General features: G+C 40.8%; 1 protein-coding gene across 1 annotated transcript in view; it reads right to left on the bottom strand.

The window, feature by feature from the left end:
- Window positions 1-7,096, bottom strand: part of LOC130584631 (Kv channel-interacting protein 1) — a 72,667-nt gene extending 65,571 nt beyond the window's left edge. The window contains exon 1 of the mRNA XM_057384731.1: window positions 7,041-7,096. The gene's annotated coding sequence lies outside the window, so the exon portion shown is untranslated. The remainder of the gene's footprint in view (window positions 1-7,040) is intronic.
- Window positions 7,097-10,962: the final 3,866 nt, after the last annotated feature.

Raw genomic sequence — 10,962 nt, 5'->3', positions numbered from 1 at the left:
TGTATCTCAGCAACAAAATGGGAAAGAAAAATTACCCAAGAAAGGAAACAAAAGAAGAAACCTTAACCCAAAGCACCTGTCAGTCTCACTGCAGTGCCCTGTAAAGCTATGGAAAAGATTCTTCTGAGAGGTGTTGAAAAATGTGATCASTGGTCACAGCTGGCACAGCTTCATGAGGGGAAAGTCCTGCTTGTCAAACTTGATTTCCTTTCATGACAAGGTAGGATCAAGGGAAGCCACTTGATGGAATCTTTTTGGATTTCAATAAAGCTTTCAATACTGTCTCTCAGTTTCCTTCTGGATAAAAAGACATCATGGGATGGGTAAGCCGTTGGCTCGTGGGTTGGGCACAAAGGATGGCAGTGACTGGGGTGACATCAGACCTGTCACTAATGGGGTTCCGCAGGCCTCCATCCTCAGCCCTGTGTTCTTCAGCATTTTCATAAGTGGTTTGGATGCAGGAAGGGACACTGAGCAAATTCACAGATGATACAAAACTTGGAGGAGCTGTTGACTCCCTTAAAGACAGGAGGCCCTGCAGAGAGACCTCGACAAATCAGAGGGCTGGGCCATCACCAACCATGTAAAGTTTAACGAGGGAAAGTGCTGGATTCTGCACCTGGGGTGGGGCAACCCTTGATCTACAGACTGACTGGGGAATGAGATGGCTGGAAAGCAGTGCTGTGGAAAAGRTGCAGGGAGTCCTGTTGATGGGAAGTTGAACATGAGTCAGCAGGGTCAGGGAACCAGGACATCCCTGTCCTGGGAGGCACCAGACCCAGCATTGCTGGCCAAGCCTGGGAGGGGATTGTCCCACTCTGCTCTGCACTGGGATGGCCTCAAGTACTGTGTGCAGGTTTGGTCACTACAATATAAAAAACGTATTAAGCTCTTGGGGAATGTTCGAAGGAGGGCAGCAAGGATGGAGAAGGGCCTCGAGGGAAGCTGTGTGAGGAGCACTGAGGGCACGTTCATCTGGAGGAGAGAGGAGGGGAGACTCATCACACTAACAAATTCCTTGTGAGGGGAAGTGGAGGGTCAGGCACTGGTCTCTCTGTGGTACCCAGTGGCAGGATGCAAGGAAATGGCCTAAAGTTGTGTCAGGGGTGGTTTAGGTTGGATATTAGGAGAGGGATTTTCACCCATAAGGTGTCTGGGCACTGGAACAGGCTCTCCATGGCAGTGGTTACAGCACCAAACCTGACAGAGTTCAAGATATGTTTGGACAATACTCTCAGGCATATGATRTGACTTGGGGATGGTTCTGTGCAGGACCAGGAGTTGGACTTGATGATCTTTGTGGGTTTCCTCCAACTCAGCATATTCTGTGATTCTGTGTCTTCACAGAAAGAATAAACAATACAATCATGGTGGGGAAAAAMCAAACCAAAACCAAAAAGGCAAAACTAAAAGCACTAAGGCTATAAAACCATTGAAAGGGAAACAAACACTGAAGGGGAATGCAGAATTATATCTGTAGCTCATGTCAGAGTGTTTTGGTTTTTTCAGCAAACACAAAACCCACAAGTTCTTCTCTGAACAATAACAGATTTAACTTCATTGGAAAGCTGCTCTTTGAGCAAAAAATTACACACAATTCACAAATGCTATTTTCTCTTCAAAAGTATTTTCTGGAGTTAACTCTGGAATTGGAGGAAATTTGGCAAAAAAGCTCACAAATGTTATTGTAGATATGTTTAACAAGCTTTCTGGTGCCTGCTTTTTATTAAATAAGCATGCTTGAGAAAGAGAAAGAACACACATCAGGAGAAATTCGAAGTTACTTRTAAAGATAATTCAGTTGGGTAATCTCAGCACTGATACAAAAAGATTGAAAAACCAGTCACTTTGTTTATATCGACCCAGCATTTCCTCTCACCCAAACTATCCACACTACTTGAGATACAACAGTTAATTCTGCTGTGACATGGATTACATCCGTTCAATGCAGAATTCAATAACACGTTTGGAAAAGTGTAAGTCTTCTTTGTGGCAGAAGAGAATTCTCCTGCCTTCATTCCTGAACCAGTATGTCTTTTTGGATACCCTAAACAAAAAAAAAAAGTAGATTTAAACAGATTAAGCAATTTCCATAAAATCTGTCAGACCTATTCTCCCAAGCCAGGGTCCTTTCAGAAGTCTGGACTGTAAGTGAAATCAATTCCACAGTCCAGTGGTTTTCAGCACTGAATTTAAAGTAGAACTCCTGTAGAAGTATGCTGTAAAGTTATATGCATAACTATAAGCCCTTTATTTTAAACTACACTAAATACTGCTTAATACACAGGAATTTTAAAGCCCACCTCATGTCAAGGTGATCCCTTATCTAACAGCAGGCAAAAACACTCTTTCATTGATAGAAAAAAGTATTTTAAGTTTCTTTCCAACAACACTTTTTGCTGGTACCATAATAGAAAGCCATGCAGAAAGTACCTGGACATTATGACCTCAGGATTTATTCAGAAATGCATAAGACAAAAAAAATTGTGTACATCTGGCTTCTCAGAATTATGCTAGATCACTTTTCTAGGGTCATTTTTAATCACYATCTGCAATAACAGCAATGTCTGCAGTGTTCTCCTTCCAGGTCTTACCACAAATCATTTCTCTCATGTTTTCCTRTATCATGCTAGAAAAAAGAAAAATTTGGTTTGTTACAAGAAGAGAATCTTTCACCCTGTAGATCCTMTGCTAAATTCTCAGGCAACAATATACTACTTCAGCAACTCAAAAACCAGAAAATTCATCYTAGACTTTGAGTTGCAATCAAGGGCACATGAAGACAAGTTACAAATAGCCAAGGGTGCTGAATGTTTCTGAAGTGATGAGCTTTGCATGAGTAACTTGAAAAATATAATTTCTCACTGCTCAGGAGAATGTAACAATTTCACAGTGACACAGAGAAAGGCAATCTATAACAATAAGGAGGCATTTGCATTTGGTGGTCTGCCAAGAATATCATTCAAGAGCAGGTATTTTATAAGAATTTTTYATGAATTATGTCTCGCATCAATACAAATGGACAATTAATTAACATGTATTTGGAAAGTAATATTTCTTCTGCACAGAGAGTTTTTAAAAGTTCTATGTAGACAGAGAATAAAATAGCCGTAGATAAAAAGCTCAGTACAGCAGATTTAATAACCTTCACTCAGMTACATTATAAAGCTATTAAATATCTGCCATTCAGGTAATTATTGGAGGTTTGCCATAGAATTTAYCGTCTTCAGGCAGTGCAGATTTGCAGACTTTTTTTGCATGCCTTCATGCGAGAGGGAATAAATCCAGGCAGACAAGGAAAAATATTTGAATTTAGGCTTTTTTTCCCATTAAAAAGGCTCGAGCTGTACACATTTGGGGAGGAAGGCTGAATGGCTGAGACCTGACTCCTGTGCAGGGTATTTTCAACAGCACATTAACACCCTTTTGCCKCTACCTCTGGCAGAGAATGCATGTCAGCTTCTTTGAGAATTGAATTGCTTCTTTCATGCTCAGAGTCTTTCATGCTCTGTGCCCAGGGAATAAATGCTGGGAGTTTCCAACTGAAGCCAGAAGGCTCAGAAGTGAGAGACCTACTGCAATGATATCATATGAGAGCCTCTGCCTACAGAAGCCCAATCTAGAAAAGGTTCGTGATCTCTGTGTGTCAAGACTTACCCTTCACTTTCCCCAAGGCTGACAAGGCAGAGGTAAGGATTGGATGTGGAGGCCTCTACAGAGCCAAGGTGTCTGGAGGATACCTGAACTCAGCGGAGCCTGGGCACCACACGTGCCTCAAAAAGATTATTTCCAAGTACCTGACTGTGAAATTCTGTCCTCAGTGGTTGATTTGCATTTGGCAGCCTCTGTATCACCATAACGGAAACAACATYTCAGAACAGCAACAGTCCTTCACTGATTCACATGATGTTCTAACTTCATCYAGCTCCCGGTTTTTCAATTTCTATCTCACTTTTGCAGGTTATTAGGACACTGCCAGCATTACAAATAGCAGAAAATACATTACATCTGTCTTCCTGCTAGATAAGATTTCACATGGAAAGCAGTCTCACTAACAATGTACTGAGAGGAAAACAAAAGTAAATGTGTCCTGAWCAGCTGGGCTGCTCACTGCATCCCAAGAATGAGTTTAGCCCATCAGCAMGAACAAGACAAATGCCTCATATTGCTTACAATTAGTGACCTGTGCTAAAGACCAGGTACATATTTCACAGTCCAAAGGTTCATCCTATTGAAGGTGAAGATAAAATCTTATGACTCCTTCCTGCTGGAGTGATAGCAGGTACATGCTCTCCTACTGACACTGGCACTACCTGCGCACGTGTATCTTGCTAGCAAAGCTCTGTACAGCACTGGCCACCCACGCCCCAGAGTGCAAGACAGTTCCCATGCARCTTCAGAAGATGTGGCACCTACTTKCTACTGGTGCTCCCCAGAGGAGCTGCCTGGAAATCAGTGCCAGACTCACAGCAGCCGTGGGAGACAGGGTCAATACAAAGCAAGTGCCCCACTGAAGGGGAGCCCAGGGCTGCCACCACTGCTGAAGCAACACACCACACCTCCCTCRTGCAGAACAAAATGGAAAATGGGGTACGAAAGAGGAGGCACCAAGGTCACCCAAAGCTGGAATTGCAACTAAATACYAATGACAAAGGGATAAACAATACTGTTTCAAAGCCCAGATGAGGAAAATAAAAGACCTACTCCTATCCTTTTAGGGCAGGGGGAAAAGACAACAACAAAAATCACAATGAGAAGACTCAGCCCAAGACAGGGTATAAATGAGGGTATGTGGRCTTACCACAGATGAAAACAAGACTGTTTCTGCAAATCCATGCAAGAAAGCAGGGTATTTTGAAGACTATTTCAAGTTGACTGGATACACATTAGAAAGTTCCATATGCACTTGAAATTCTGGATTACATTAACAATTTAAATTCTAATAAAGTGTTGGCTATGGAATGAAATAATGAAGAATTACATTTTCCAGGGCATTTGGATATACCTKCTGTGTACATAAGTTCTTGTAACACAACACTGAGAAGGAAATCACAGCAAAATCCAGGGCTCCAAGGGGCCACTGAACAACACAAGTCTTCCACTGTCCTAAAAGAAAAAAATCTGACAACTCACTATTGCAAGACTAATGGTCTGTCCTTYTCCAGATAGTCATCAAGCTACCACTGGATCACAAACAATTCTTTCATTTTGGATACGAGCTGCAACATACAGCTTTTCCTTCAAGGGAGACAGGTATTGTTATGTAGATACAATACATTTTCAGCTTTTCAGATCTTGGGCAGTTAACTCTGAAGGGATCATAAGCCACACCTACAGTTTAGCTTATTTGTGACTTTACAAGTTTTACAGCACTAAACATAAATTTTCCATGTTGTTGAAGATGGCATGGCAAGTCTTTGCAAAGAACCTCACTACCTAGCAAAGTCTGGGCCAAGATATTTTCGTGCTTGATCTCTTYGCTGATATTATCAGCAAGAACATGCATTACATCCAGCTGTGAAAGCAGACAGAGAAGAGCTCCTTCAGCCAGTGACAACTGAAGTAAGACTGTCTTATTTCACAGATGGTAAATCCAAGTTATTATCTGATAATGAGAGAGCCAACATTTAATCTATCTTGAAYGAGGACAGTCAAAACCAGGATGTCTATCTCTACTATGTGTCCGATGGAAACCAATCACATGCWGAGAGGGCAAATCTCATTCCCATTATAGGCAGCACACAGAATAACAGAAGTTTGTAAATTTCCTTTACACCCTGCTAGAACAATCACGAAGTCATCCTTATACTTCTTATTTCATCAGACTGTATCAGGAAAGCCTGATTTATTCCAAGAAAAATACAACATCCACCTCAAGTTCTCTTTCTTTTTTTAGATACTTAATTTTAAAAATTCATCTCCTCATTCTTCTAGTGTAAGATTGAGAGGTTAACATGGTTTTTTTCTTACACAATATCACAGAATAATTGATATTAGAAAGATGATTGAAAGCTCTGTTCAGAGTAAGATTAACTACAGCAGGGTAGTTTAGAGTTAGGCTTGGGCTATTTCCAACAGAAACTCCACAACCCAAAACAAACATGTTCTGGTGTTTGATCTAAAATGGGTTGGAGCCAACAAGCAACCTTCTACTCACTTCAAAACCTAGTGAGTTACCTTGCACAGTAAAACTTGTTTAGGCTCATAAACACTCTGGAAAGATCATGGAGATTTTTTGAAATCAARTGGTTCTTCACTCTACTTCATAAGACAGTTTGATGCAGTGGTATGGGAAGTGTACATAAACCATTCGAAAGAATTTAGAGTCACATAGCTTATATTTGTCAAATAGTCCATATATTTATCTTAGTCCAGATAGTCAAATAGTCCATATATTTATTATAATTTTCCTTGTTTTATTTAAAAACAAAAACTATGTAAATCTCTCAAACACACTCAGAACTCACAACTTCAAAGAACTTGTTTACTTTTCTATACTGAGTTTATATACTTTGGTATAAGTACTTGCAATAATATTAAATAAAAAGGCCTTGGCCTAAGACCAGATTGTGTCACTACAGTAATTCAGTAAATGAATCCAACCTTAAAAAATAGCAGAAAAGAGACACAGTATATATAATCATGTAATGACAACAGTTTCCCAAAAAATGGCATGGTGCTCTTTCAGGTCTCCAAAAAAGCCCTCCACCAACTTCTCATTATTTACAACAAAAGCCTAGAGCAGGGTTTTGGAGCTGGGAAGAGACCCCTTCACTGAAAAGGCAGCAGAAATAATGAAAAAAAAAGTCAAAGAAAATTAGTACTTCACAGCAACAAATTTTGCCAAAGCACCAAGATTTTCTCAATCAAATGGAATTTGTTTCAGGTTTCTGGTGACTGAATATATTAATGCTATTCTCCACCCCTTGAAAAGGGAATAACTATTACTGTCTTACAAAAGGATTTATTGAGGGACAAAATATATATTTGAAATGTTCAGAAGTGAGAATCTCCAGTGTGCAAGGCAGTTCCTCCCTCACCAGGATCAGCAGAACGGGCAGGACACTCAGTCACAGCTCCAGCAGAGGCAGSTCCATTCCTCRGGCTTTGCTGTGCTCTGCAAAACAGGCAGGTTCACTCTCGAAGAAAGGGCTTTTTCAGACCTTTCCCCGTGTCCCTCCACATCCCCAATCCAGTCTATTCCTCCCAACTCCTATTTTACTCCTGTCTATTCCAAAAMCTCCTATTTACTTTAGATGGAAATTTTGCTTATTCCATCCCAGCAGTGTTACTARACCTTGTAGCCATGACAACTACGGAATGGGCAAAACCCAAGAGTAGGAAYGGGGTCTGGAGAAGGGGCTAATGAAGGAATGCTCACAAAATTTGACAGTCTGTACATTCCTTTATTATTCACTTGGTACCCTCTGAATGCTCAGCAATGMACAGCATTAGTCTTGTTCCCTAATTAAAAACCAAGAAAAAGTGGTATTTACTAGACAAATGATGGTTTCATTAAAAAAGAAAATATTTCATAACTAAGACACATTCATAAGAAGCAATTATACAAACCTTCAGAGATCACTGAAAGCTGAGGTCAGTCCTTTTAGCAAGAAGCTAGATTTTGGAGACCTTCAGCTAATTTTATTAGCCAACTTGCATTTTCTTATACAAGACAAACTGTTCCACTCATGGAGGATTGCTACAAATAAGTCAACATTAAGCTCACCTATCCAGTCTGGAGAGCTCACTTACCTTTTTTTCTTACCACATCACATAAACAACTAGTAAATACACAATACTTTGAAGAGTTTTTCCTTAATAAGAAAAGTTTTCTGCCTCAGCATGTTCAAGTTAATTATTTTGTAACACTCAGGGCTCAGAAAAATGCTCTCACAGTAGCATGATTAAATGTCAACATGATAATAGTGCCCTGCAAGTTGTAGCACTAATTGGATTTCTTAATAGGGCTGAGAAGGTTTACTTTGAATTTTGCTGAAGGAAAAATAAATGAGAGACAAAATGAGAAAAGAAAGACTGATCCAGATATTTAGATATTAGCTACAGGTTTTGCTCCCCGTTTGCTAACTCACCTYACAAGCAACACTGGACAAGTTATTTTTGTCCTGAAGCAGCTCAAACAAACATCAATTCTGACAACCACTTATTTATGCAAAAGCCCTCATTACTCCTGGACTGATCTTCACACTGTACAGAACTATTGCTAAAACCTTCASTAAATGAGAATGGACTTCAGTTTGCCACAAGAAAGGCACAAAACCCCAAATGAGACAAGGTGCTATAATAGCCAGCAGGAGTAAAGATAGTATAATTAAAAGCTTTCATCTACTAAATACTAGTTATGTTGTCACAGTGGCTATAATAAAATGCTGGCGCCAGTTTGAGTGATCTGTTTTCTGACCCTTTACCTCATCAAGCTGATCTACACTTGAGTTTTTATAGGTAAAATTCCATAGTTCCAGCTTCAGTCTGATGGAACAAGAATTTGCTGTTACTCTCTGCAGAGCTCAGCTGTCAGTTGCTCATCTTGGACCTGCAGACCTGAACTTAGATGCTTCTTTCTTCTTAGATGCTTCGGTTCTTTATTAATTACATGATCCTTCTGTAGTTCTTTGTTATCTACATCATAAAGGAAAAACCAAGCAAGAACATTGGTCCATCTCTGAGGACACAGTTGCTACACCTTTGCCATCAATGCATTGCTGCGAGCAACCTTCCTGGGCAGATAAATTGCATATTAAAGTTTTGCTGAATCAGAATGCACTAGAAATGAGCAARCTCATTTGAACAAAAGCCATGCTTTTTCATGTATAATTGTATTATTGATTTTCCTGAGGTCTAAGATTAATTTGAATGCTGGATTATTTGATGGCACTGAAAGGAGAAACTAGGTTGTTTGCTGCTTCTGACAACAGACAAATTGAGATTCTGGAATGTTTCCATCCATTGCTACAGCACCATAAGCTTTGATTTTCCTTCTAATCAAGTTTGTATAAAATGTACATTAAACAAAGAATAATCTTACATCTTTTGCAGGAATTGCTAAAAAAAAAACCAAAAAACAGAAATAAAAGCTCTAGAGATTAAAAGTCTTTCATTTATCCTCAGAGCAGGCACAAAGAGCACATCTATGCTGTGTCTCCAGCCAGAGCTGCTACCTGCACTATCTCTGAAGTTTCCACTGTGAGATTTCTATAYCTGATGACACTACACAATCTGGTACTTTGTATGTAGAAGAGGTTTTGCTACTTTCATTCAAATGAAGCCATTTAAAAATGAAAAAAAAAAWATGTTTACTAAATCATGAAAGCAAATATAGGACAGATTTTATGACAGCTGTCAGGTCACGGAAATGAATTCTTCCCCACTCGACACAGAACATAGATGGGATTTGGTCACTTTCCTTCCCCTCTTCCTTCACTGAAAACTGTATTTTCCTTCACAGCTTTTCTGRTACTACATTGCTGCATCACAGAGTCTTTTGGTTAATTGCTGTAGGAACAGAAACCAGCTGTTCCCATGGACCAGCCATGGCATGACCATTAACTAACACCCAGCAACAGTGAGGTAGGCTCTGYTCACTGCACACACATTCATCACAGCCCACAGGAATGGCAGTGCAGAGACAGTGATCAACAAAATTGATGTTCAGAGTGAAACATTTCTGCCAGGTGAAGACCACAARCTTCATTGGTTTCCTGCTCTCATGCTGGACAATATGTAATGAGCATTGATGCATGCAGTGCATTTCCCAGCTCATCTGCAAACCATACTAGAAAATTATAGGTGCTGCTTTCCCTGCATCCTAGGTATGCTCTGAGAGATGTTCCACATTGCAAAAGTAAAAATGCTACGTTTGAAACTGATTAAGCTGGCACCTAACTGGTGCCATGGCTTAACTGCAGCCAGCAGCTCAGCCCCCTGATGCTGCTCCCTTGCTCTCGCTCAGTGGGATGGGGGAGTGAACTGGAAGCGTAAAACTGAGAAAACKCCTGGATTGAGATTAAAAGTATAATAATTGAAAATAACAATATAAACTATAACAAAAAGGAAATTAACAAAAATAAATAAACCCCAAGACATATGATGCAAATGGAAACATTCATCCCTGACTGCCCAAAACCCAGACAGCTCCAGAGACCAAACACACACCAGCCTCCTCCCCGGTTTTATTGCTGAGCATGATGCCATATGGTCTGGAATCTCCCTGGGGTCAGYTGGGGTCAGCTGTCTGGCTGTGTCCCCACCCAGCTCTTTGTGCCCCCACCCAGCGTGCTCGCTGGTAGGTGAAGAGCAGAAAAGACCTTGACTGAGTAAACACAGCTCAGCRATAAAGAGAAAAATCCCTGTTTTGTCAACATGGCTTCCAGCACAAATCCAAAACGGCCAATGCCAGCTACTGTGAAGAAACTTAACTCTATCCCAGCCAATCCCACACACCCAGAGAGGCAGACAACTAGGTACTGCTGCCTCCTTCACCACAGAGCTCAAGGGAGCAGCTGAAGGCACCACCCCAGCAGGAAAAGATCGCTCCTACTGCCCCCAAACCATCTGTGTGGGTGGAAGCAGCGGCAAGTCTAGCTCCCCCCTCCTCCTCTCCTCCCACCTGACCTTCATGCCAGGGCGGCAAAAATTAAAAGCAGAGGCTGCTTAGGCAGACTACCTTTTCCTTCCCAGATAAGAAAAGCAAACTCACGTACAAAATACCCCTCTGTTTCCCCTTCTTCCCCCATGCCCCAAGTGAGAAATGATACAAAAATGTCTCTTCAACCACATCTATCTGCTCAGCAGAWTTTTGGGAGCAGCTCAACATTTCACTCCCTGACAGACACCGTAGYTCCTTCCAACTCTGTCAGCCCTGAGAAATCACCATCTTGAAAACATTCCCAGCATACCTAACACACGAATTCTTATTTACAGCAGCATTCACAGCATCAGTCT

Source organism: Malurus melanocephalus, unplaced genomic scaffold (genome assembly GCF_030028575.1).
Source record: "Malurus melanocephalus ecotype Western Australia unplaced genomic scaffold, MMel_1.1 scaffold_740, whole genome shotgun sequence".
In the NCBI taxonomy this organism is placed as follows: domain Eukaryota; kingdom Metazoa; phylum Chordata; class Aves; order Passeriformes; family Maluridae; genus Malurus; species Malurus melanocephalus.
Note: the sequence above shows the minus strand (reverse complement) of the source record. Positions and strands in the feature narration are given on the sequence as shown.